At 49.0% G+C, this 6000-nt stretch overlaps 1 protein-coding gene across 1 annotated transcript in view; it reads right to left on the bottom strand.

Moving 5' to 3' along the window:
* CYSTM1 (cysteine rich transmembrane module containing 1) overlaps positions 1–4731 on the bottom strand; it is a 43216-nt gene extending 38485 nt beyond the window's left edge. Inside the window, exon 1 of the mRNA XM_045490596.1 lies at positions 4609–4731. The gene's annotated coding sequence lies outside the window, so the exon portion shown is untranslated. The remainder of the gene's footprint in view (positions 1–4608) is intronic.
* Between the last annotated feature and the right edge of the window lie 1269 nt (positions 4732–6000).

Below are 6000 nucleotides of genomic sequence, written 5' to 3'. Positions count from 1 at the left end.
CAGTTCATTGTTCCCCATCCCTATCTTTCTTTGCACAATGAGCACGTGGTCTGATAGTTTTCAGTAATGATGTATTTTTTGGAACAACTCTCTGGGGACTAATGATTCTTTCAGCATAAACTGGAGAACTAAAGATAGGCACTATGAATACAGCATTACTCCCCAGGGAGTAAACTCAGCTCAAACTCTCCTCCCACCATGACTACCAACACTCCCTTAAACCTTTTAATTGAAAGGGTTCACAAAAATATAAATCAACCCTTGTTTTCGGCAAAATCATACCACAGGCTTGCTGTCCATAGAGACCAGATTCAAACCATTTGTCTTCCTGGCTTTAGAAATGAGGATCCATCCAGTTTCCTAACTGGTTCTGAAGCCTACAATCAATACCAATATTCCACCTACGTCTCCTAAAACCTACTTAAGAAGTCAGTGAGTTCATTTCCTTTTGAAGAGTCCTTTGTAAACAGCACACCAAGTAGTGTGAACCTTTTTGGCCGGAGGGTCAACTCATGCCCAATTCCCTCGCTTCTATGCTGCTGTTTAATTGCTGACTCCCACTTTATAGCCAAGCCAATTAGCAGCCTTGGCCAAGCGCTGCCTGAGAAAAACAAGCCTCTCCGGTCAGAATTCCCCTCATGCCTAGTCAACAAATGCCAGAAGTCTAAGAGATAGATATTATAGTTCTATAGAGTCCCTGGGCACATCAGCAAGCATGTGAGTGTCTGACTGAGTAAGAGGACCAACGGACTGACACAGAACACGGGAATTTTAAAAGATGACTATTTCACTCCTCATTTAATTTAGGGAGCATTATTATCCACTTTTACCTCTGATGAACTTAATAACTAACTCCTTTAGAGTTGAAAGGATACTGGACACAAAAAGCTCCAGAAAGCTCCACACCCAGCTAGGTTACTGGTTTATTCCAGGCACTCAAAGGGAAGCAGAAAAGAGTGGGGAACCATTTGAAATCATTTCCTTATCAAACACAAACATGGAGTTTACCCTCAGGCCTCCAGATCTTGATTATAAGTGTACCGATAAGCCTAAATACCCCAGGAAAAAAATAATAAAAACACCTTAGAGTTTGAATGAGGCTTTCACAAAAATTTAGAATGTCCATCTCTTTTTTATTTCACTAATCTCAAAACATCCGTTCATCCAAGAATTACAATTTTCAGGGAGAGCAGCTCAGGGAGACTCCCCTTAGTCTCCGTCTCACCTCTCTTGACTTGTGGAGTCTTTTTTTTCAAAAAAATTTTTTTAAGTTTATTTATTTTGAGAGAGAGCGCAAGCAGGGAAGGGGCAGAGAGACGGTGGGGGGCAGAATCCCAAGCAGGCTCTACACTATCAGCACAGAGCCCGAAGCAGGGCTTGATCCCATGAACCTCGAGATCGTGACCTGATCTGAAACCAAGAGTCGGATGCTTAACTGACTGAGCCATCCAGGCGCCCCCGGACTTGTGAAGTCTTGAGTAATCCTTTTTGCCATCTTTGGCTTTGCTGGACAAAGCCAAAAGCTGAACCCACAACTGGTGACCCTGACGTGATAAGCCAAACCCGAAATTGGTGACCCTAAAGTGAAAGTGATAGCTTTGAGAGGAAGATTTTTAGGTGGCAGAATCGACATGTTCAGGAAAAAAAGTGACATTGTCCGGACTTCGGATAGACCTCATCCTGGACAACAGTGGAGACTATACCCACAAGTGACCAAGGCAAATGATGTCACCTGGGGACAACTTAAGAAGCTCGATCAACATGTGACCAAAGTAATGTGCCATGGCAGAGGGCCACCAACCCCAGAAAACAGGTTTTTAGCATATCTAGCTGTGGTTTCTCAAAACTTGGCTAAGCCCTCCAAATGATCTACACCATAGTGGCCTCCTCGAGACATCCTCGAGACATCATGAATGACAACAGATTGCCCTCCTCAACTCCCATGAACAAGATTCTTTAAAAAAAAAAAAAAAAGGGATATGTAGGAAATCAAATAGCTATGTCCTGGTTAAGGAGATTATAGGGAACACATTACACTGCTTTCTGGCCCTGCAGAGGACACCTGACCACTATCTAGTTAAGGCATATTTAGGGACTGGGTCCTGCCTGTGCTCATGAATTCCTGAGACCATGTTATCTATGGAATATCTCTTTTGTAGTCTTGGGAATGCCCTGTTTCTTTGCACGCTTTCTTTAAGTTCTTACTGGCATGTAGCCCCTGACATATTGCACAATGTTTTCCCTATAACATATACCTAATAAATACGGGAGCTTGTCAACAGTTCGGGGAGACTTCCCTTAGCCTCCCTGTCACCTCTCGACTTGTGGAGAAAAAAAAATTCAGCTTTGGAGGAGCTTACATTGATGCTTTGGAGGAGCATCAATGTAAGTAATGAATTAATTACATTAATTTCATGTAAGCCTCTCATTAATTCTCCTTGGTACCTCTGGGAAGGGAGTACTAACCATTATCCCGTTTCAAGGTCGAGGAATGTTACCATCCCAAGAACGGTGGGCCCTGCCCAGGGCCTTGGGTGACAAAGGCCAAGGACTGAGAATTCTCCTTGGCTCAGTCTCTGGCCTATACCCCAGCCCTACTTTGGCTGAGAGCCCCTTAAAGGAGAGCATTCCTGTTCTTCAACACAGGAACAGCCAGCCCTGGGAGCTATCATAGCTTATGTTTAGGGAAATACACAAACTTTTTTTTCCTGACAATGAAGTCATACTCTCTACCAATGGGAAAACTTGTGGGGGTGGTACGGGTGAATAAAAGTGGAAAATTTCCCAAAACTCTTGGCCTACTTAACTGCCCTGACAGCACATAGTTATAGTGTTTGGGGGTTGGGGGCTGTTTCTTTCCAAAGGAAGCATGATTAGTTGGCTGGTTCAAATACTTTTGAAGAGATTTAGAAAATGGTTAACAACGGTTTAAAAAAGTGGCCAAGAAATCTAACCTCCAGAGATTCTTGTAAAGCATGGGACTCCTGTAAAGACCTTTAAAAGTCACTATCATAACAAGCCCTACCACTTGTAATATTATAAGGAAAAACTCTTCAGTACACCCTAAAGCGTGATAAACAGCCATTGCTCAGGTGACCTATCTTAAGCCTTCTTTTACAGAGAAGGAAGTCACTGAAGTGAAGTTTATTTTCCCCAGGTGTCACCACTCTGGATTTGCCCTCCCTTGAGTGCTGTGCTGGTTTCTACATTTATACACAAACCAGCTGCGGCCACCTTCCCAAGTTCTCCGCAGTTCCCGAAACCACCTTTTACTGGACAGGATCCCTGGAGGTCCAATTCTATTTTCTGCAGCAAACATACACAAAACAAATTGGTAGCAAGGTTCAGTCATTTCATGTCCTTCCAGAAAACATAAGTTGTTAAGGTTTCATATAAAATGGGGCACTTGGGTGGCTCAGTCAGTTAGGGCCCAGACTCCTGATTTCGGCTCAGGGCACTATCTCATAGTTCGTGGGTTTGAGCCGCATGTCCGACTCTGCACTGTCACCTTGGGATTCTCTCTCTCCCTCTCTCTGTCCCTCTCCTGCTTGTGTGAGCAATCTCTCAAAATAATAAACTTAAAATAATAAAGGATGGCAGTGCTATTTGTGTGTGTGTGTGTGTGTGTGTGTGTGTGTGTGTGTGTAGTCACAGAATTAGTACATTTCAGAGCTGGGAAAAACCATAAATCACCAAATCATTCCTTTTCAATAATCAAAATTTCTTGTTTCTCAGGAAATTAAGACAAACATCCAATTAACACTTAAACAGCCTTAGGTGGAGAAGCCCACAAGTTGAGGGTAATAGATGTGAAAGGGGAACTCTTAGTTCTACAATTAACAAAGCATGGGACTCCTTTTAGTTTCCCCAATGTTCCATTTTCATGTTTTGGGCATTGATTATCCTGTAATAAATTTCCCCCATTAACTCTCCTACCAATCACTTGGGGGTTGGGTTTCACTTTGGGAATCAGAGGCATTTGTACCATACTCTGAAACCTCTCAAGGCCAAGTGTTGTGGACAATACAACCTCCGCACTTACTGAGACAGGCAATCTCACACATAGCCATTAAATCTGGTCTCAAGAGACAAGAGGGGCACCTGGCTATATCAGTCAGTAGAGCCAGCGACTCTTGACCTTGGGGTTGTAAACTGAAGCCCCACGTAGGGTGTAGCGATTACTTTGAAAAGTAAAATCTTTAAAAAAGAGAGAGAATAAGAAAATGAACTGCAAATGGGTGTTTCCCTTCTCTTTGAGGATTTTTCAATCTGCTAACAATGGCTCGGTGTAGGCAGGCACCTGGGTGCTTTCGTCCTCACCCGTTATAAATATTTCCTAAGCAGGGGTCGCAGAATCCCATCAGACCAGAGTTCTAGGTGTGGTCACCTCTTTCCCAGGCTGTCGCAACAGCCCCCTCAGTGTCTCCCCATCCCAGTGTTCTCCCGACCCCCAATCCAGCCAACGCTTCAATGGCTCCCCCACAGCACACAAACCCTCAGCTGGGCACTCAAAAATATTTCCTAACCTAATCCTCCAAACTTTCCCCCTCCCCCCCCGCAACAGCCCTAGCACTCGGTCCAGTCACCCAACAGTCGTCGTTCCTTTACCTCTAGCGCAAAGCTCATGCTCTCCTTCCGCAGACGTCCCTTTTTCCTCCCTCCCTTCTCCAGAGGTCCTCTTCCCCTCTCTCAGCTTCTTCCAACCCCCAACCGCTGCAGGGAGATTAGTCCCCACCCCTCAGGACTCTGCTCAGATTTCACCTACCCCAACAGGTCCACTGAGATCCCGATTCACTCCCTCCTTTTCTCCGAAGCACTTTCTCTGAATACGCCGGCCTCTGCTCCCACTCGTGGGGCTCCCAAGCGGCCTCCCGGCACTAGCCTCCCTCCTCCCCCCGGCAGCTCCTCAGAAATCGCTGCCCAAGGAGAAGAGTTGCACAAGCCTCTCGCAGAAGTCCCCCGGGACGGGGTGTGGCGAGACCCGCTCCGAGCACGCCGACTCCGGGCACGGGGAGGCCGCTTGAAATGCTGAGCGCCTTTAGTTCACGGCCCAGAAGACTAGCGGGCGGCGCAGGATCTCCACCCTCCCGGCCTCTGCCAGCGGCTCGCGACCGACAACCGGATGAACAGCGGCGGGGCTCCCGGGTGGGCTTTGGGCCGGCTCCCAGCCCCTCCCCGGACGCTGCGCACACCCCACCCTGAGTCAGTCCACCTCGCCAGGGTGCCCGCCGCTCTCGGGGCGCTCTTTGGGGAGCTCGGGGGCGCGCCAAACCCCCGAAGGGCCCCGCCCTCACCTCACCCGCTCCCTAGTCCCAGCCTGGTCGGGCCCGCGGCCGCCGCGCCTCACCTCTTCTCTTCTCCAACCGGTAGGGCACTGGTTTGTTCCGGACCTGATCCGACCAGATGAGACCGCACCAGATACACTGCACCTGCCACCAAGCTAGAGAGGAGCAGCGGCGCGCCTGACGTCACGGCCGCCCCGAGCGCCGCAAGCTCGGAGTCACCTGATCACCCTGGCAACGCGCGCGGGGCGGGGGGCGGGGCGAGGCGAGGGGCGGTGTCACAGCACGAGCCCCGCCCCCAGCCGCCTGGCCTCCGGGCGCCTACCGAGCACTGCGGGTCGGTCCGTGCAGTGGGGACTGGAGACGCCAGCCTGGCCTCCCTGCCCCCGCCTACGCTCCCGCCTCCGAGGCGGGTTGGACCTGAGACTCCCAACAGACACTCCTCTCTGGTTGGATCAGTTCGCCGAGACTCCAGATGATATCTTCTCGCCGCCAGTGCAGATGCCTGGAAGGCAGGCCTTGGGTCCCTGTTGTATCCTGCTCTGGCAGGGTTCGTTGTAGGCCGCTCCTCTTGGTGTCTGCTGGGTCTAGCTACTTCGGGGGATTATTTCCTGAGCTGTACGGGAGAGGACCGGGGCTAAGGCCGACTGGATTGCTCTCCGGCAACTTTTCCCCATAAACTTTACAGCAAGTAGTGCAGCCTTTGATACGGAATGTG

Source organism: Leopardus geoffroyi, chromosome A1 (genome assembly GCF_018350155.1).
Source record: "Leopardus geoffroyi isolate Oge1 chromosome A1, O.geoffroyi_Oge1_pat1.0, whole genome shotgun sequence".
Classification (NCBI taxonomy): domain Eukaryota; kingdom Metazoa; phylum Chordata; class Mammalia; order Carnivora; family Felidae; genus Leopardus; species Leopardus geoffroyi.
This window is presented reverse-complemented; position numbering and strand designations above follow the sequence as displayed.